General features: G+C 34.5%; 1 pseudogene; it reads left to right on the top strand.

Annotated features, from left to right (window-relative positions):
- Nucleotides 1-19,185: 19,185 nt before the first annotated feature.
- Nucleotides 19,186-20,312, top strand: LOC143408652 (cell division cycle-associated protein 7 pseudogene; annotated as a pseudogene).
- Nucleotides 20,313-22,753: the final 2,441 nt, after the last annotated feature.

The following is a 22,753-nucleotide window of genomic DNA, read 5'->3' on the forward strand; positions in this document are numbered from 1 at the left end:
GGGATGCAATGAAGTGAGATGAACAACTAAGCACTTATCATTCACTGTAGCCATAACTCTTATAATTTGAGACATGACAGCAAAACTAGCATACATTTATTTATTTATTTATTTTTTCCCTCACAGTTTCACAAATAGAAGATTTTCTTTTTCTTGTTAAGTAAGTACTTTTACCATCTCACTTAAAGGGAGCATGTATGACTTCTCTTTGGCATATCCAAATTGCCCATGTCACTGTCCTTGTACTTGGGGGGCCACTTTTAAGTAAAATAAGGGTTACTTGACACAGCCCTGTGATGGTTACACAGACAATCTGATAACTGAGTCAGTTAAAAAGTGACCAATTGGCAGGTATCTTACACGGCATGAGTATGGTGGACAAAAGGGTGATTCACACCCCGGCATAAACTGTGTGCAATATAAAACTCTTAAATTGTTTATTTCTGGAATTTTCCATGTCAGTCTACAGATGACTGTGAATAAACAAAACCATGGAAAGTGAAACCACGGGTAAGGTGGGACTACTGTGAAGTGTTTGTACTGTTGAAATTTTCTATCTAATATCAGAATCATAAAAGATGTTGTCAGGCAGCTAAAAGAATATTGGTTTTTATGACTAGTGAAAACAACAAGGTGGAGATTTGGTGGTATTGTATGGTCAAATGGACTTGCTAACAATTTTGTCCACTTTTATATCTCTTTATTTTCTTGCCTTACTGAATAGGCTGGCCCCTCTGGTGAAAATGTGAATCAACGTTATGATGTTAAACATCCTTGTTATTTCAAATCTTAGAAAAAGAATATTTACTCTCTCACCATTACTTGTGGTATTAGCAGAACATTTTTTTTTGTAGGTGTCCTCTCCTTTTTCTTTATGTTGAGGATATCCCCTGTCAATCTTTATTTACTGAGGACTTTAATCAAGAATTTTGTAGATTTTTGTCCAACTATTTTTCTTCATTAAGATTATCACAATTTTATTCAATTTCATAGTATGATGAACTCTATTGATTCATTTTCTTATATTAAATCTACATTGTTTCAAAAATAAATCATATTTGGAAATGATCTATTTAATTTTTTATGAAGGAGTGATAGATTCAACATCTAATGCTTTGACAAATAATCTCTTGTTTATGTTTTTAAGGGATGATCTAGCATTTTTTTTCAATGTCTTTTTCAGGTTTCACTCAGAGTATATGTGGTATATTAAAATATATGAAAACTTGTTACCATTTGTTTATTTTCTTTGAACAAGGGAGTTGTTTAGAATTGATTTTTTGTCTTTAAATGTTTGTTGGACGTCATCATTTGAAATACCTAGGCATAAAACCTACTATGTGCATTTTGTAATTTCTTTTAACATCGATGGGTTTTGGAAAAACAGGCTTACATTTTACTCCTTTTATTCTTCTTCTATAGACTCTTAAATTAGAAACTCAGATTGTTAATTTGAGATCTTTCTACTTTTCTCACATAATTACTTAATCATATCATTTTCTTGCTAAAAACTTTAGCTTCAACTTACAAGTTTTGATTTTCTGTGATTTTTATTTGGTTGCATTTTTTCTAATTTTCTTTATGATCTTTTATGTATTTATGCAGAAACTATTTAATTTCAAAGTTTTTGACAATACTTCAGATATACTATTTCTACTTTAATTCCATTTTGGTCATAAAACACACTTTTAATTATTACAGTCCTTTTAAATTAATCAACTTGTTTTATAACCCTGACCACTCTATGATCTATTTATATTCTATCTGGATGACTGTTTTTGTATTTTGTTGTTAGAGAAAGTGTTCTACACAGGTCAATTAGATCATTTTTTAAGTATATATGACAGCAGAATGCATTTTGATACATTTTTGTATCAAATTTACACAATTGCACATTTTTGTATCAAATGTACACAATTGCAGCACAACTTTACATTTCTATGATTCTACAAGATGTAGTGTCCCACCACATGTGCAGTCATACATGTACATAGTTTAATGATGTCCATTTCATTCCACCATTTTTCCTACCCCCATGCCCACTCCCCTTTGCCCAAAGTTCCTCCATTTTTCCCATGTCCCCACCATTTTGGATCAGCATCCACTTATCAGAGAGAACATTCGGTCTTTGGTTTTTTTGGGATTGGCTAACTTCACTTAGCATGATATTCTCCAACTCCATCCATTTACCTGCAAATGCCATAATTTTATTCTCTTTTAATGCTGAGTAATATTCCATTGTGTATATATACCACAGTTTCTTTATCCATTCATCTATTGAAGGGCTTCTAGGTTGGTTCCTCAATTTAGCTATTGTGAATGAGCTGCTATGAACATTGATGTGGCTGTGTTACTATGATATGCTGATTTTAAGTCTTTTGGTATAGACCTAAGGAATGCGATAGCTGGGTCAAATGGTGGTTCCATTCCAAGTTTTCTAAGGAATTTCCATACTGCTTTCCAGATTGGTTGCACCAATTTGCAGTCCCACAGCAATGAATGAGTGTGCCTTTCCCCCCACATCCTTGCCAGCATTTATTGTTGTCTGTATTATTGATAACTGCCATTCTGACTTAATTATTACAGTCCTCTTAAATTAATTCAATTTGTCTTATAACCTTGACCATTCCATGATCTATTTATATTCTATCTGTATGACTCTATGATCTATTTATATTCATATAATTCTCCTGACTCATTTCTGAATTTCTGTGTATAGTTTTCTATTAAGTACTGACAGAGAAGGGTTGATATTTTCATGTGTATTTATGGATTTCTCTATTTCTCCTTTCAGCTTTTGTTAGTTTTGCTTTCTTTATCTTGAAAGTCTGTTATAAAATACATGTATATTTAAGGATTATTACATTCTCTTGATGAATAAATTCTCTTATCATTACAAAAATTTCTTCTTTAATGTACATACCAGTAATGTACCTTTCCTGATGCCTTTTGGTGAATAATTGCACAGACACTCTATTTTTCCTTTAATTATATTTTCATGATCTAACTTTTTTATTATTTTACTTCAATTCATATATCTTTGTATTTAAAGGGAGCATCTTCAGAAAGGGATCAGAGGAAGGAAGGAGGGAAGTGTGGGGGTAATGGGTAAAAATGATTAAAATACATTATATGCATGAATGAATATGCCACAAGGAAACCCATTTTTCTGTATAAATTACATGCACTAATAAAAAATAAAGTGGGATTCTTATAGACTACAAATGGTTAGATATCTTATTTTTAATCCTATGTGAAAATCTCTGATTTTTCATAGAAATGTTTAATTATTAATACTGTACATAATTGTTGACATTATTGCTTTCAAATTTTATATGTTAATATTTTTATTATCTGCTCCTTTTTTATTTTTCTTTTATTTCCTACATTATTTCTTATTCTACTTGTTTACATTAGTGGCTTACTAGGTATACACCTTTACTTCACATTTAGCAATCTTTCTAGGTTCACCTACATATCATTAAATATGATGGTCTAAATTCTCTTGCTATATTCCAGCAAATACATACACATGTCTTATGAAGTATATTTTTATTCATTTGTTCTTTTTGTTATTGTTAAATATTTTAATTATATAAATGCTAAACATAATATTTTCGTATTCTTTTAAATAGTCAAATATATTTTTAATATTTAAAAATAAGAAAAAAATATGTTTTTCTATATCTTAACCATGTATTTCACTCTTCATTTCTTTGTGTAGACCCAAATTTTTTTGAGATATTGTCCTTTAAAAACTTTAAAATTTCTTACATGGTCTTCTGTTGATAAGTTCCTTCAACATAAGTTTGCCCAAAAAAAGTTGTTATTTTGCCTTCAAACTTGAAAAATACTTCACTTATAGCAAAGACTCTCATTTGTATATTTGATAATTGTTACTGGATGTGAGATATTGTGGACTTTTCTTTTTTTTACATTATTTTATTCCTTCAAATAATATTGGAACTTATCCCAGTGTATCTCTTGGAATTTGCTGGATCCTTTGGGATTAACTGGATTATTTTAAGTCTTGCTTTTAAGCTTTGATATGACATGTTTGGAGCAGTCTTAAGCTAAGGTTAAATTAATCCTACTTACCAAGGCAATATTTTTCTATGGTTTCTATAGTATGCCCCTATGAATTAAAATTATTCCCAATCCTGTGTGAGCCATTGGAATCTTTAGATCTACTTCACTTTATTCTTACTGTTCTCTGAGGATTACTTTAGCAGCCTCTTTCACTGCACAGATCCGTATTTAGCTAACTACTCTAGAGGTTTCTTAGTAATAGAAGTACTATTAATAGTAGTTATTGTTTTGTTCTCCCCCACTACTACTATTCCTCCTCTTCCTCCTCCTCCTCCTCCTTCTCTGCTTTTTCCTCCTCCACTTCTTCCTCCTCCTCCACTTCTTCCTCCTCTTTCTCTTCTTTTCTTCCTCCTTTATCCTCTCTCTCTCTGAGTATGTATATCTCTCTTCTGGTGAGGTTTGTCTATCTGTCTACATCTTTCTTTGTGTGTGTCTCTCTCCCTCTCCCTCTAGCTCCCTCCTCTTCAGTACTCTGCCCTATAAGTTCTAGCTCACTTAGCCTCCTCAAACTCTGAAATTTGTCTCTCAATTCAGTGAGATTACCAGACTTTGTTTTGGTGCCCTTTACTCTGGTATGCCTTGGACACAGCCTGTAGGTAGTAAACTGATATAATTAAAGGCTCACACTGTGGGTTCATCTTATCCCAGGTCATAATTCTGCATTGCCTATAATCTGATGCCTGAAATCACTAATGTTCCATATTTTTCTTTGACTCAGAAGGGTAAATCTGGTGGCATGTATTCCATGTGGGTTAGAGTCAGAAGTCTCACCATACTGTTTTATCAGAATTAATTTCTGCTACTACAATTTGTAATTTCAATTGATACACTTTCTTTTTTCTCCTTTCTTCTGTATCCTTAAGTAGTTCAATATTCTCTAGCATTTTGAAAATTCAAATTCAATTCTACTTTTTTCCTTATAATGAATATTCCTAATTAATCTCTTGAATCCTATTTCCATGGCATAGGGTACCTATAAAGACTTAATTGACATCATTACCCTAGGTATATGTATGACTGCACAAGTGGTGTGACACTACATCATGTGCAACCAGAGAAATAAAAAGTTGTGCTACAATTGTGTACAATGAACAAAATGCATAATTAGAATAAATAAATAAATAAATTTTTAAAATAAATGAAAAAGACTTAATTGAGCAACAAATATTCCACTTTTTATAACTTTTGAAATAAGTATTTTGGTTTTAGAGTTCTATACTTTTGAGAAAAGTAATAGGTGAATGATTAGAGTATTTGAAAAACTATACATCATAGGTATGAAGATATATATTATATATCATATAATAATATGAATTTGTATAATCCCTAGTTTATAATTTTCAACTTATTTGAATAAAATTGAGTTGATTTTACCTCAATATTCATACTTGAAAACTTGAGACTTAATGGACTAATTATGGTCCATATTTTGGTTTATTTTTTCCAAAAGTACAAAGATTTTTATATTTACCTCATAATAGGTAATGATCCAGCTAGATAATTACCCTACCAAGTTATCTGTTTCCCACTTAGCCCTGTCCTCTACTATTCTATTTTTAATCTAGAATTTCAGGTCTGGATCATTGTTAGCATGCATTCTTGGTCTTGTTTATTTAAACAGAGTGACATGGTGAAAACATTTACTTGCCCTTATTTCACATCATCCTCCTATTTGTTTCTCTCCTTACTGATATACCTCTTCCAGCAGTACTTTGAAACACGATTGTTGTATGGTGAAATTTCTGAGGCTTGTATAACTGAACACATTATTTTTCTTTTCCTAGTAATTAATTACTTTTCTGGATCTAAACTTATCTGTAAATTTCATTTATTTTATTATTGTGGACAGATTCACTCCATATTTTTTATTCATTATTTTTTGCCAGTTAGTTTCTTGGCATGTTGTACTGTTACTTTACTGACATTAATGGAAGTTTCTCTTTTTGTTTGGCATTTTTATATTGCCCAGGAATGGCCTTTAAAAATCTGTTTAAGTGCAGACTTCCATTAACTATTTTATGAGGGGTGAGTGAGAATGACAAAGCCTTGGTCCCATTCAAAGCCATACCTATGTGGGAAACCCATCAAGCTGATGCTGTTGGTTTTGGTTGGTGGACTTGTAGCATTTTCCTGTGCATGTTTCTGCAATTACGCCCAAGGATTCTATCCTAACTTTTCTTAAAGAAATCCCATCTGTGATCTGGAAGCTTATTGACTAATAGATCTCATGCCTATTACTATTTATTTTGGAACCTTTTGTGAGTAATTTGATAGGAATATGGAAAAGGGCACACAGGCACTCCTAATATTTTTACCATAAAAGTACAGAACACTTAAAATATCTTTACCTCAGACTTATGATTCACTCCATTCTAGATTCCTTTTGAGCTCTGTGCTGGACAACTGTTGTTTTTTGCTTTTCCCTCTTCCTTTCACCCTTTTCTTTGGGGACAACTGTTTCTCCAGTCCCTATGGAGGTAGGAGTCAATCAGTGTGACTCCCCCTGACTACCACTCACAATAGCTCAGGTAGGGGTTGAACACTGTCTGTGACAACATTTAGGATAATGAGATTCTCCCTTGGGAAGCTGAATATATACACACTGTTGAAATAATGGAAAGAGCGAAAAACTTGAGACAGACCCTTGTTTTGTCTTTTCCAAGCCCTGTTTGTAAAATGTCTATGAATTCACTAATAAATTCCTTTTTTTTTCTTTATGCAAGCCAAAATTTATTATTGTTTTTTTTGTAGAGAAAGAATTGTGGCTGATAACGAGATTTGTAACAGGAGTTGGCTGCAGGAAACAAATCCTCTGAGACATGGCAATATTTGGAATTGGTTGTTGGATACAGATAAAATGAAAAACATTAGGACATTTTCATTTTTATGAATTAGCATCCCATGGTACATAATTCAGAAACAGCTAATTATCTTATGGACTGTAATCACTTGAAATCATGTATGTAGCTCTAGGATGGGGTAGATAGATATTGCCATAACACAATTTAATAGGGAATGATTAAGAAAAAAAAACCCACCATGTTGAATAATTATTTCTGACAGTATGGATAATTTAAAGCAATACAATGACAAGAAACACTGTCAACATTCTTGCCTCAACGCACAGGATGACATTCAGATGTGAAAGTATCATATGCCCTTATGTGTTCAGATCTGTAAGTTTGAATTACTGAAAACAAACTAGATATTAACATACAGCTGCTGAGTGACTAAGGTAGACTTTACAGCCTCATAGGATCTTGAGTGAAAGACACAACATTGGCCAGGAACATATTGAACCCTAACAGTTGGAATGAAGTTAGTAATTGCAATTTTCTGAATTTGAGTGCTTTAGTTAGTAACTGCAATATCCTGAAAAAGTTCAACTATAGTTTCCAAATATGAGGATTAAATATTATGTTTTCCAAATCTGAGGATAAATATTAGAGGTAAATTTATCCCCATTCTGTACCCTTTATGGTTGTCTACTTATTCTAAAGCATGAATTCAACATGCCCAGTACTTGGAATGAGAGTTTTGGGGGGGGGGGGTGTGACACAGAAGGGTTACTTCCTATTGACATCACCAAAATCTAGATGCTAAGATTTTGATAAGTCTACTATGGTTATATAAGATTAACTTCAGGTGAAGCTGGGTACAGATGTTAGAGCTCTCTTGACAAAATACCACAAACTAAGTGTTCTAAACAACACAAATTTACTTTTCACAGTTTTGGAGTCTGGAACTCCAAGGCAAATCACAGGTTTGTTCTCTTCTGAGACTTCTCACCTTAGCCTGGGGATGCTTGCCTTTGTGCTTTGTCCTCATGTGGCTTCTCTGTGTGGCCCTGGTGTCTGTCCAAATTTTCTTTCCTTACACTACTCAGAGTAAATTGGGGCCTACCCTAATGACCTCATGTTAACCTCATCATCTCATTAAAAAGGCCTATCTCCAAATACAGTCATGTTATGAGGTACCAGGGGTTAGAGCTTCAGCATAAAACTTTTGGGAGGACACAATTCAGCCCCAAAGTTATTTCAAAATAAAAAACATTTAAAAATCTAGGTATTATTTATGGGAATGGATAGTCATGTTGTTCCACAAATAAAACAAATTGTCCATGGGTAGATTTATTGATGTAAATGAATTAGCCAAAGTCTGAATCCAAAGCTCCAACAGGGGCCACACACTGTAGTTTAATGGTTTGCTGAGTTGGATGACACCAACCTCGATCCAGCATTAACCTATTCCAAATGACTTTTGAGAGCCAGACACTGTTCTTGGTGTAATTGTGAAAAAAAGCATTTAAAAAATAATTCCAGAGAAAGAGATGTTTGTGCTCTTTGTCTATCTACTATGAACTCCAACTAAGCCCCCAAATCTCTCCTACGGCTTTGGCTCAAGACTAGATTGTGGAGAAAAGGGCAAGAATATTATCCACATGCTTTAGAGCGGGTCCCCTAAATGCTTTTACACTGTGGTGGAAAGAACTGTTACTGAGAGGACTTCCCACTGTCAGGCACCTGGCAGACATGCATGATGGGATTGCCTAGGTCAAACAGCTGCATAATCCAAGAAAGCAGTTTTTCACAATAAGCTGTCAGGCAGTGTAGGCTGTGACCTGATGCTTGTCTCCCATCCCTTTTTTTCACATATATTCTGTTCACTGATTTGGAAAAGTGCTGACACATAGAAGTTCCTCAATAAATGTTTGTTGAGTAAATGTGTCAACTATAATAATATCTATGTGCTAAACCTTTTATAAATCTCTTACAAGTTGAACTTGTGTAATAATAATTAAATATGTCTAACAGTGCTGGCACTATTATTTACCCCATAATCCAAACTAGGAAGTGTTATTTGCCCATTATCACCTAGCTGATGACTAGCACAATTGAGATTTGACCCTAGGTTAAGATGGACTCCAGGGTCCATCTTGACCCAATTTACATGATTTCTAGAATTTCCAAAATGAATCCATAAACTTTAATCTAGATGACTATTTTCTGACCATTTGGTCTGAAAAATGAGGTGGCTAAGGTAAGGAGCTGTAATATTTTATATTAGGTTAGGCTGGAAAATTAGGGATCCAGACAAAAGTATTGATAGACTAGTGATAGGGAAGGTTTTTGAAAAACATATGCTGATGTATCTTTCAGAATGAGCCCCAAACCCGGAAAGTATCTATGCCCTAGGTAGATGCTCAATCAAATGTCTCCACTACAATAGAAACTAATAATAATCCAGTGGGCAAGAAAACCCATATTTTAATGAGATTTAACTTCTGCAGTCATCCCAGTACTTGCTCGATACCCTCATAAATGCTTTATCTGGTGTGGCAGCAATAAAAAGCAGCACAAGGATCTCAAGGAAAACTTTGAATTACCAAGCTTAGTCTAATTAACTGCCACTATTAAGCTCCTAAATTGTGAGCAATAGTGACCAAGCCTAAAGTTGTGGCTTGTTATATATACCTGAAAGGGACCAGCCCAGACCCCATGGAGAAAAAGTATACCCTTTATCCTATAAAGGGCAATACAGATTTTTCCTGATTGTAATAATCACTTTTTATTTGATTTTTTTTCTTGTCTCTCATTTTGCTGTACTTAGTTCTTAATGCATCTTTATGAAAACCCATTTTTGCATATCTTCCATAAAACTCTTCTCGAAGAGAAGTGATGTAAGGCAAAGAAAAGATGCCTCTGAGTTCCAGTACTCATATACACTATCTTTCACCAAGAGCTGGTTTATGCAATAGTGAAATGGTTCAGTGAGGTCTTAGTTTCAGTGCCAGTTGGGAAAGGTTACTTTGCCAAGTTACAGATGTCATCTGTGTCCTGAAATAGCAAGAGAAAAATATTTAGTGCTCTTTTTCCCATTCCCAAATACATAGATCTAGTAGTCAAAGGATTGGAAATGGGGTAATGCCTTTTATATTTATACAAAACAATTCATATTTTAAATGTTTAATCCTGTTCTTAAGAGTCTGGTATTTGTTCAGTTAGATATTTTAGTGACAAGGTGGAGCAGTTCTGTCAAAAGATACAATTCTTGTGACCATTAAGATTGGAAGTTAAGGCTGCCCTATGGCTATTGTATTTTTCTTAGGAAAGGGAGCTGTGACCTTGAGAGTGGTGATTGACCTCTACTTTCAAAGGAAGCAGTTGCTTCTAGATACTGGTAATAAAAGTGTGGCTGGAACCAGGATATTATATGCACCCACAGATATGTTGGGTAGGATTCTCAGTATCAGTGGATATAATTCTCAGATGACTTCTCCAGCCTTCGCACAGGCAGTATCAAAGGCACTGTGCCCTGTTGAACATGACTGTCTGGGTCACATCTATGTGCAAAAGTACCTCACCAACTAGGGAACTGGCTGAAAAATAGATAAATATAGACTATGCTTCAATGAAAAAAGTTAAAAATACTAGCTACAGCCTGTAAGCAGTTGACTAAATAAAGGCCATAATATTTATGGTGTTTTTCTACTTGCTATATCATTTCTTTCTCTTTTTTTGGCAACTCTCTTTCCCAATTTTGTGGGTGGTGGTTACATTTATCATATACTCTTTAGATTGCAGAAGAACAAAAAGACAGAATAACGTGGAAACTAGAAGAGGGACAGACATCAATCACAGGCCCAATGTGAAAGCCAGTTATTCTTTAGCACTGGAAATGTAGTTACACTCTTTTGCATGTTAGCCTATGGTAGAGATGGAGTGATTTCTTACTGATATTTTAAGTTGCATTTCTGATAAAGTTTAGCATTTATGTGCATAAATGGATGTCCTCTTTTGTCATGTGCCTGTTCATGTCCTAGGTCTATATTATCTATTGTTTTGTTAGATTGCTGATTTTTAAGAGTTTTTTATTCTGAAAAAAAAATGGATCTAATAGGATCCAAATAGCCATAATATATATATATATATATATATATATATATATATATATATATATATTTTTTTTTTTTAATATAGTAAATATCTTCTCCTAATTTATATGTTGATTTCCCCCTTCATTTAAAACTTTGCCCACATTAAGAGAATAAAGATTTTTTTTCTGTTTTTTTTTTCAAGAATTTTATTGCTTTACATGCCACATTTGACATTTCATCCATTTGGAACTGAATTTTTATTTATGGTGTGAGATGAGAGTCAGATACATATTTCCATAGAGCTGTCCACTGCATTACAGTGCTACCTTTGGAAATCATCAGGTGGCTACCTATGTATGGGTCTATTTATGTGCCCTTTCTTCTATTTCTTTAATAAATCTGTGCATTCTTGAACATGTACTTCAGTTTCTTAATTATTGTCTCTTTGTAATAGTTCTCAATAACTTGCAGTGTGTGTTCTTTTTAATATATCTTCAAAATTGTCTTGGACAGGTTTATTTGCCAGTCTGATTAATGGAGAATGATAACGTATTATTTTCACTTTTATTTTTCAGATTATTTTCATTTTAAGCTCTTTTTTAGATTATGGAAACTCATTAATCTGTTCCTTATTTATACAAATTTTAATTTTTCTTTAACTCAATATAGTGACATAAAGGAGCTCCGGATAATAACCCTTTGTTGTTTTTGGTGTTGTATATGCTCTTGCTAGTCTGTGCCTTGAATCTTTTCAATTTTCAGTTTGTTGACCTGTGGATATAGAACCCATGGATATGGAAGGCTGACTGCATCCAATTTTATTAGAATGACCCACTAATTGGAAAAAAACTTAGTCTCACACTAAATAACTAAGTGGTTTTTGTCTCAGTTATATTGCAGAATTGATAAGATTTAGATTTGTATCTGAAAGAATAGATTCAATGGAACCAAAACATTTTTAGAGTCAAAGAATCATTTTTAAACAATAATCTATACAAAATACTCATGACAACTTGTGAGTTATGGTCCAAAAGAAAACAAAAATGCAATATGAGATCAGCTTTAGGTCTTTAAAAGACATCTTTCAGGTTTAGGAATTCTCTAGTTCATTTTAAAATTATACAACCAGGACTGCTGATGTTATACTTGAAAGTATTAAAATCCCCAGGAAAAAATGGTGAAGAAATCCACAGAAAACATGTGCACCAATATTTAATGTGAAGATATCTCCATGAGTCTTTAAATATGAATGGATAAAGACAAATCTGTAAAGGCTAAACAGGAACTACCATGTGATGTAGAACAAAGAATGAGTAAGAGATCTGAAGAGTCTAAGAATAATAGGATCCAAAGAGCTAATAGGTACCCACTGTAAAGTTCAAGGTGGCATTTGAATGTAGTAGTTGAAGTTAAAAAGCCATGACACCAAGAAAAAGGTTAATGGCAAGGTGTAAAGGAGCTAAAGTAATCCATGCTTTCCCTACGGAAGATGTAAAATCAAGGAGTCAAGATGATCTGACCAGACAAGGACAAACACTGAGCAGAGATTACTGAGATTTTGTTCTGTATCTAAAAGGACAAGACAGAGGATGGAAAAGGCCCTGACAAGAACAAGGAAGAGAACCAATGCCTAGAATCTCTGCAAGTAGGAGACCATGTTTGACTACTTACTTCACAAAAGCCAGAGAAGATGATCTCCTAGAAGTGTGAAGCTAGGAAGTTCTTCTGACGCAACCCTCCTGGTTAGCAGTCAGGAAAATTAAAATAACAACAAATTAGAAATAGAAAAATATTGCATTTGACTTGTATACATGAGTATTACAAGAAAAAGTTGGAAGAGAAGGAAGGAACTGTAGAACAAACCTATAGATGGTGTGTTCATTATTTATACCATGGCAAACAGATGAAACTCTAATGTACAATTTCAAAATAACTTAAAATAGACTACAAAAATAAACATGAAAAAACAAATTACAGTCAGAAAAAAAATTCAGAAAGAAATTAGTGATGTTAAGAAAAAAATATAATAAAATAAAAATAGTTCAGAAATTAATATTACATTAGCAAAAGCATAAAGGGAATTAAGACAGATCATTCTTCTATATAAAAGTACAAAAGAGTGATATTAAAGAAAAAAATGTGACATTTTAGATTTGAAAGAAAGTAACGTGTAGAAAATATTTAAATATCTAACATCTGTATAATAGAAATTCCCAAAGGGGGAAAAATAAAGGGAAACAAATATCAATAATAAAAACTTAAGAAACTGAAGTCACTAGAATGAGAAATAGCATAGGAACATGCACTAACAAAAGTTATCATGAAATTATTTTTAAAAAAGTGAATAGAGTGTGAAAAAATATATAACAGCCATTATTACATAGAGGTAAAATTGTGTTACTCTTGGGGCTGGGGATGTGGCTCAAGTGGTAGTGCGCTTGCCTGGCATGCGTGCGGCACGGGTTCGATCCTCAGCACCACATACAAACAAAGATGTTGTGTCTGCCAAAAAAATAAATATTAAAAAAATCCTCTCTCTCTCTCTCTCTCTCTCTCTCTCATACAAAGATGTTGTGTCTGCCAAAAAAATATTTAAAAAATCCTCTCTCTCTCTCTCTCTCTCTCTCTCTCTCTCTCTCTCTCTCTCTCTCTCTCTCCTCTCTAAAAAAAAAAAAAAAATGTATTACTCTAAGTCATATGCTGTGGCTGGAACAGGGAAAGAAAAGTTTTCTAGCTAATTTCAGTCCTTTTCTTAATAAAGCACTAATAGAAAAGAATCTGTAAAAAAGATATCATAAAATGGCATTAATATTAAACACAGGATGAAAAGTGTAAACCTCCCTAAAACAAATCTTACATTAAAATATGATATACTACCCTATATTTAAAGGGTGATATACTATAGATAATTTTACCAAAGATTGATGATAGGATAAGTATGAAAAAAAAGTCCATTACCCTTTAAAACAGTAATATAATAGAGCAGAGGGAACAGGAAACAGAGATGAGTTTACAACCCTTTAATAATGCCTCATTTTATAGATCTGACATGGAACTAGGTCACCTTATGTATAATTTGGGAGATATCATACATGTTTACAATTTGTAAATGTTTTATGTAACATTGAAACATTATGTATTTTAAGAATTTCTAAAGTTAAGGTTATAATGAAATAAATTAAATTTGGCATGCACTTGGAAGCATAGGAAGGTGTTATTCCAAGTGGTTTTGAACATATTAATTTAATAATCATCCCTAGAGTATTACATTGAAATACAAGAAAAAAATTGAAAGACAAAAATTATATGTTTAATAATCATATTAGTGGTAGTGTCAGTAGTATAATTTTGTTTCCCTGTACATACTGTGAGATAAAAGGATGAGTAATTATGCATTTTTGTTAAATTTTCACATCCCTAGTGTCCTTGACACCTGGAAAATATAAGTCAGAAGAAGTCATGTAAAAGTCACTAATTCTGACTTGACTTTAAAACATTGACACAAACCTATAGTTTATTATATCACCAAAATTTTTCTTGATCAATGCAATAAAGAAGCCTAAAAACAACAAATAACCCAGAAGCAATGAGAATGTTCAATTTGCAGATTGTGTTCTTATGATAAGGAATCAGGACCTTTGGAGAAATTTTTGATTTCTGATCTGGGGCAGTCAGTAAGTCTGGAATAGGGTTCCAGTTCTAGTAATTGGGATTATCAAAGATCACTAGAGTTCATTAAAAAAAAATCAAAAGGCAAAATTGAAGAGGCTCTCCATACAAAATTGGGACAATTTGCAAATCAATAAAAGCAATAACTATAAGAGATTCAGAACTTCAAGTATGTTTAATCCATGAATTGAAAATCATTAAAAAATATACTTACCCATTGGAGAATGATAGTAAATCAACTCATTGCTGCCAAGACTTTAATAAAGTATAAGGATCATGCATTTATACTTCACTTCCTATATGAATTGTACCACACAACAAGCAAATACTTGAAGATGGTATCTCTCTTTAGAGAAGTATTTCAGCTAATTAACTATATGAAACAATTAGGATATTGTAGTTTGGCAATGACAATATGCACTTTACATGCTGTTTTACTGTCTTAAAGGGCATGATGAATTTGGGCAACAGTTTCTCATATTGCACAATGAGAGGCAAAAAAAAAAAATGTACATACCCGTGAAAAAAGTCAAAATCATCTCTGAAGTAGTAATACCAAAAAAAAAAAAAAAAAAAGCAAAATCCATTTTGAGTTTGATCAAGACTAAATCCAGTTACCAAGTTATGGAATATGCAGAGGACTATGTTATAAAACACCAGGAAGATGCACTCTGCAAAATATAAACCGTGGTGATTTTACAGGGCTATCTGAACAAATAGATTTGAGGTGTGGGGGGAGAGAGAAAGGGAGAGAAACTATAGAGGAAAAAAAAGCAATTTAAAAATACCAAATAATTGTACCATTTGGATTTTATTTAGATCCTGATTCAAAAAATATAAACCTGAAATATGTTTGACATTTATGAGGCAACTGAATATTCAAGCTGTCTGCGCAGTTATGATACTAAGATATTATTGTTAAATTTTTAGATGTTGTCATGATAATATGACTGTGTTAAAAAGAGATCTCTAATATTTTAAAGTTATATAACAACTTTGACAGATGAAATTACATGATGTTTGATAAATGATTAAGAAAATAGGAGATGTGGAAAGAGTGGGTGGGAATGGGGATGAAGCAAGTTTCTCCGTGAATTGATAACAGCTGTTAGGCAGTACAGGCAGGTTCATTTTATTATTCTCTCTACTTTGGTGAATGCTTGAAATTTTCAATAATAAAATATTCAAATAATGAACAAATTTGAGTCCACATGCTGGTCTTGGGATATAGCAGAGGGCACAAATGAAATAAATAGAAAGCAACCTATCTTGTCTTTCTCCCAGGGTTTTTGACGAGATTGTTTTTTTTCTCAATTCCTCTTTCTCCAGGAAAATTCTTTCTTGTTTATATGCCATACTTGCTGTTTAGTCTCTTCTCATGAGGGATCACTCACACTACCTCATTTATTGCTTGTTATTTTTGTCTGTCATTCCTAGAATTTGTCAGCCATGCATGGTGTTTATTATAATAGTGCAAACCTTTTTGCTGGGACCATCTGGAGTTCTGTTCCTTAATAACATTTCTTTCAACACCTACTAGCTGGGAGGTGGATGTGAGCATGCTCAGAGGCTAAAATAGACATCTAGTTCATGGCCAAGTTCTGTCAAATTTCTTTATTTGAACATTCTGAGATCAATTTGTTATGGGCTCTTGGTTAGATCAGTGTGTTTTAATTGGCACTAGACATGCACTGGGTTTTAAATATACTCTTGACATCTCTAATTGTGATACCATTTATTGCCCTGTTTTGGTAAACACCTGCCCTGGAGCAGTCATCCCTTCCAATCTCAGATACCTCTGCCAGGTGTTTCTAATAGACAGTACACATCACTAGGCCATAGATGACAGTCATTTTAGGTACCTGGGAATCATGGAAGATCTGAGAACTGAAAAGAAAAAGTTGGCTTTTTTCAAGAATAGCTTGGAATCTGGTGCATGCCTGTAATCCCAGCAGCCTGGGAGGCTGAAGAAGGAGGATGAAGCAGGAGGATGGCAAATTTGAGGCCAGCCTCGGCAATGTAGCGAGACTCTAAGTAACTTAATGAGACCGTGTCTCAAAAAAAAAAAAAAAAAAAAAAAAAAAGTCTGGGACCATGAAGCAGTCTGTTCTTGCTATAAGCTGAGTTATTCAAGTTCTTCTAGGTCAGGTGGACTGGTGAGCAAGAAAAGAATTGACTTCTAGAAAATAGAGAAGACATTGCCACAGTTTATTAAGTTTATAAACAATGTGAGCAATAAGTATTCCCTTAGGCTTTTGAAATAGTTGCAAAGTTAATGATAGATTTTCCCTTTGTATTTTTTTAAACCAATTTGATTTATATAAAGTATTTTATTCATTTTTCACTCTATTAAAAACATTTTAAACTTCAGGACCACCCATCCCCAAAAAGTCAGTAAATTAGATTTGTCTGACATCAAATTATAGACTTCATCATTATTTTCTAACTTGAAAGACATTTCCTTGCAATTGATCCCTTTAATTATTTTATCATAGTTCCTTCCTCTCTGATGATCTTGGCACTTTTGATTATTGCCAAGGTCATCAAAATTTTTACAGTGAGTTGCTAAGTCCAGGAGGCACCACTATATTGCATCCTTCAAAATACAAAGAATAGATTGCAGTCCTTGAGATTGTATAGATACTGACACTGACAATGGAACTGTACCAAAGCAAATACTTACCAAATGCTGAAAATTCTTATTGCAAGATCCACACACCTCTAGGAAACATTTTCCACAGGTTTGTTCTTTAATTTTTTTCAAACTTCAAGCACATTTTTTTTTTCTGAAAACATGAATTTTCTCAACAAACTTAATTAAAAGAAAAATGTTTCTGTAACCAAATAGGAGACGGTGATATTTAAACCACAAAGATTCCTATTTAAAAGTAATTGTTGGCTTGTGTCCAAGGCTATGAGAGGAATAAAGTGGAAATTTAAACGGCAGACTTGAGGAAAGAGGTCAAACATAGCCACAGGCAAATGGAACATGAAGTTTTAAGGCTTCTGTGCTACACAAAACTCCAAAGCTGTTATTTTTAAGAGGGTTCTAAAGCTGGCAATCAAAATTCTCCCATCCCTAAATGAAAAGCAGTGAATTTAATGTAATGCTTTTAAAAATAAATACACTTGAGTAGACGGTTTTGGATACTTCAGAGCTCTATCATCTGCTTGCAAATCCTGTGAAATAACAAGGAAAATGTTTTTTTCAATGAGATGGCTTTCTTCATTCATATTTTCTTGAATTTCTTCATAAAATGTTACAAATATTTCAGATATCTCCCTTCAAGTCACTGTTGGTCAATGACTTTTCCCATTTTCCACATGATTCTGTATATCCATGTGTCTTCTATTAATGGGATTTCAGCTTTATGGTAGTTGTCTGAGCCTATACAAAACAAAACTTTTTTTTTTGGAAAAATACCTAGTGTGATGATTCTGACAGCTTTACCACACAAGTGTCCAAAGAGAGATATTCAAATATATGCACATATACATTGCAAGTATGTATGTGAAAAAAATACACACACACACACACACACACACACACACACACACACATATATATATATATGTATACAATAGTGTTTCTTTGTCATAATGAACAGATCTTCTGTTTGCTGGTCAAGTCTACCTAATATTCTACTAAATAGAGCCTATATATAAGGGAAGACAAAATCTCCACAACATTTAACATATCAATCATTCTACTAAATAGTGACTCCTCCATGTTTTCTGAAAAAAAATGGCTCTGAAAGTAAAACCAAAGACAAGGATCTATTTCTCTGCAAGATGAAAAATGATAATTATTGTCCTCAGGACTTATACAGTTGTTTCCTTCTCCCTCTTCGATAGCATAAGTCAAAATCAATCCCTTGGATCTTAACATTCTAAAAATAAATAAAAAGGCAACTTTCTTGTCTCTCCTCTTATGTTCAGGTTCAAACACAATACAAACTGCCTGACATAAAATAAAATGGCCTTTACAGTTTAGTTCCTTTTTTAGGGGGGTGAGGTGGGGGGTGTCCAGGTTTCTGAAACTATAGGAGAATAGATTTCAGCACAATAACAAGGAAACTTTGATAACATTATCCAAAAATGAGACTGACTTCTGTCACTGGTAGTGAGTTTACTCTCAGTGCACAACCACTGGGCTGTACTGTTTCAGATGTGAAGGTGTGCAATTGGAAAAGTAACAATGATTAAGGTAATGGCATTGTCAGATGTCCAAGGTTCAAATCATAACTCCTCTACTTATTAGCTGTGTGCATTTAGGCAAGTAACTTTTCTGGGCTTATCATCATCATACTTAAATTTTTAGAACTGTATGAAGATCAATCCAGATATCAGAAATGGGCTGAGCACATCACTTATGTAAACCAGGTTACTTTTACAGTTGAAGAAGGATTGTTAATAATTATATCAAGGCCCAGGTTGGAGCGCCCCTCCTGCCAGCAGCTCGGCTCCCTCTGCAGCTCCTCTGTAGGACCGCGGCTCGTGGCTGCTGGGCTCACCGGGCTCGGAGCACAGCCTGGGTGCCTGCCGCCAGCATGAAGGGTCGCCGCGTGCTGCAAAAGGATCTCAGAATAAAGAACTTAAAGAAATTCAGGTATATGAAGTTGATTTCCATGGAAACCTCGTCATCCTCTGATGACAGTTGTGACAGCTTTGCTTCTGATAATTTCGCAAACACGAGATCGCAGGCAAACCGGGAAGGCTGTAAGACCCGCAGCCAGCATAGGACCCGCAGCCAGTACAAACTTTCTGGACCTCTCAGGGTGGCGATGAAGTGCAGCCAACAAAAAAGTGGCACCCCCCCAAGCCCTCAGAGAATTTCACTATTGATTCCAATTCTGATTCAGAAGATGAAAGTGGCATGAACTTTCTCGAGAAAAGGGCTTTAAATATAAAGCAGAACAAAGCAATGCTTGCAAAACTCATGTCAGAATTAGAAAGCTTCCCTGGTTCCTTCCCTGGAAGACGTTCCCTCCCAGGCCCAAGATCAGTAAATCAGTCCAAGACACCCCGAAGGCGTACACTCCCAGGTGTGGCTTCCAGGAGGAACCCTGACCGGAGAGCTCGTCCTCTGACTGGGTCAAGATCCCGGATCCGGGGGTCCCTTAGTGCTCTTCCCACAGAAGAGGAGGAGGAAGAAGAGGAAGATGATAAGTTTATGCTGGTGAGAAAGAGGAAGACTGTGGACGGATACATGAAGGACGATGATACGCCCAGAAGTCGGCGCCCAGGATCCATGACCCTTCCGCATATAATTCGCCCAGGGGAAGAAATCACGGAGGATGAGTTGGAGAACATCTGCAGCAACTCTCTCTCTCGAGAGAAGACATATAACCGTTCACTGGGGTCTGCTTGTCATCAGTGCCGACAGAAAACCATTGATACCAAAACCAACTGCAGAAACCCAGACTGCTGGGGCCTTCGAGGCCAGTTCTGTGGTCCCTGCCTTCGAAACCGTTATGGTGAAGAGGTCAAGGATGCTTTGCCAAATCCAGACTGGCGTTGCCCACCTTGTCGAGGAATCTGCAACTGCAGCTTCTGCCGCCAACGAGATGGACGGTGTGCAACTGGGGTCCTTGTGTATTTAGCCAAGTATCATGGCTTTGGGAATGTTCATGATTACTTGAAAAGCCCGAAACAGGAATTTGAAATGCAAGGGTAATACCCACCAGATGCTGGCCTTCTGCTTCTCACACTGCCCTTAAAGTTCTCGGTTTTGTCATTGATTAAGAGTCCTGACGATCAGTCTGCCTTATGGAAAACTCAAGTCAAGTTCATCTCATTAGACTGGCACATATTTCTGGAACATCACGGGAGATATGTGGCTGGTTACACTTCACCCTCCTGTAGTTTCTCCTCTGCTTCCCCTGGACCCCATCACATAGCCCCTCTCTCTTTTTCCAGGAGTCCTCTCTAGTCACTTAGTTTCAGAATTCTTTTTAAATCAGAGTTTTAACAGCATATTTGATTTAATTGGTGTTGAAATAGCCCTGAAATCTACCCATAAACCCTGAGCACTTAAAAACACGGTATAAAAATACTAACTGTTCTGTCGAGTTCCAGAGAGCAGCCCTCCGACTTGTTTATACAAAAACAATGGTTATGACTTTAATGTTCACACTAATTGACATTTTTAACAGAATCAAGTCATGAAAATCTTAGAACAATGTGGAAAAACTAGTAATTGTTGGGAAATGAAGTATATTACTGTGAATGCCTCTCATGAGAATACCAGCGTGTATTGTGGTTACTATATAACTTGTCACAGTTGAGACTTTGTTGCCTCTGATTTCTTCCACCCTAAAGTGAAGTGGTGCATCCTGTTTACAATCTTCCAAAGGTCTGTGGGCAATATGACACTGCACTACTTAAAACAATTGTCTTAAGAGAAATTCTGGGAATTTAGGATGGGGAAACCTCAGAGTAGTCTCATATAAATTCTTGCTGTAAAACTTTTTAGAAACTTTATAATAACTAGACTATTGTTCTTTGCAGTTTCTGATATTATCCCTGGGTGTTGCTGTGTACAGGGATTTTTTTCAGGTTTTAAGCATTTTTTTTTTATAACAATGAGAAGTGCCTTTTCAGAGATGAATAACTTTCAATGGTTTTTTAACTTGGTATCTCTGCCATTGTAGTTTCTGGGCAGATTTCTTGGAATCTTAAATTGTAATTCAGCCTTATTAGATATGTAATTGGGAAGCTTTAAATGTTTAGAGGTTATTCAAATTGGTACTTACTTGGAGTCTGTCTGTGTGGTGCTGGGGATTAGAACCCAGAACCTTGTTCCTGGCCATGCCCATATGCCACTGAACTTCATCCCCAGCCTGTTGTTTGGAAAATTTGGGTTGTTAAAAAAGATTTTGTCTTTTTCTTTCCTTTCACATAAATCATTATATGGTAGAAAAGGAATTTTAAGTGTTTGTGTGTCCAGTGTATTGCATGTATAGCCTGTTGCTGTACCCTTTCAGAGTTTGATGCTTAATTGGACTTTGAATCAATAAGTGTAAATATAGCTTTTGATCTGTAATACTTTTATACAAAGGTTTTTATTTTAATAGTAAAACATTTTGTCATTAAAAAATAATTATATCAAGAGAACAGATGTCCTATCATAGGCATTTTATATATAAAAGTATAAAATGATGCCTGACATAAATAATGAATAGATGTTAGCTCTTACTATTGTTGTTGATGTTACATTGTAGTTTTAGTTGTCATGAAAGAGATGACCCTTAAGTTTTCTTATAACCTTGAAATTTTAACAGTTGCCAGTATATGGCTGTCATTGACCAGTCCTTGGTAAATCCTTTACTAAACTATCCAGCTTAGGAGGGAGCTGAGAGAGGGAGAATAGATAGTAAGTATGAAGGAGTATGTTTATTTCCACAATCTATGTGCTTTATCTTTAGTGCCCCAGCTAAACATAAAAAGAACACCTCTGTCACATCTGTAGAGGAGACCACTTTATCACATTAGCAACTTTCTCTCTTTCTATCAACTTTGTATCATAAACAACAAGTAAATTGTGTTGATGCTCTCTGTTATGGCATACACTGACATGATTGATATGAAGAAACTTTTATGTTGCATAAATGAAAAGAAAATAATAGCAAAGTGTAACCAGTGAAGAATGTCAGATATAGAGGATTTTTCTGAGTCTCTGCAGGGACCTGGGAACATTTGTGTTGTTATATATCCTCAAGATGAAAGAAAGTGATGATGTCCCATTTTTTTATAAGATAGAATATAGTGAAGGAAGTAGGCTAAAGCTTTTTACTATATCATAAAGGATAAATTTTGGAGAAGGAAATGTGACTCTCATCAACTATAAATAATATATTTATTAAAGACTTTATTCAACTCATTAATTAAATAAGGGGAAAAGCAGATGCCAATCCAGTTCAAAGAGAACCCAAAGAACAGGCATATGTATAGATCAGAAATACTGAAATGAAGTAAAAGTGGAAGAAAAACTTACTTCTTCCACAGTAGGGAAGAAATTCAACTTGATCTTCTCACAAACAGAATTTATTTGTGTTTTACAGTGTCATTTATAAAATATTTCTCATACAGTCAGAATCAGATAACTCAAAAGGATTG

This window comes from Callospermophilus lateralis, chromosome 1 (genome assembly GCF_048772815.1).
Source record: "Callospermophilus lateralis isolate mCalLat2 chromosome 1, mCalLat2.hap1, whole genome shotgun sequence".
Lineage (NCBI taxonomy): Eukaryota > Metazoa > Chordata > Mammalia > Rodentia > Sciuridae > Callospermophilus > Callospermophilus lateralis.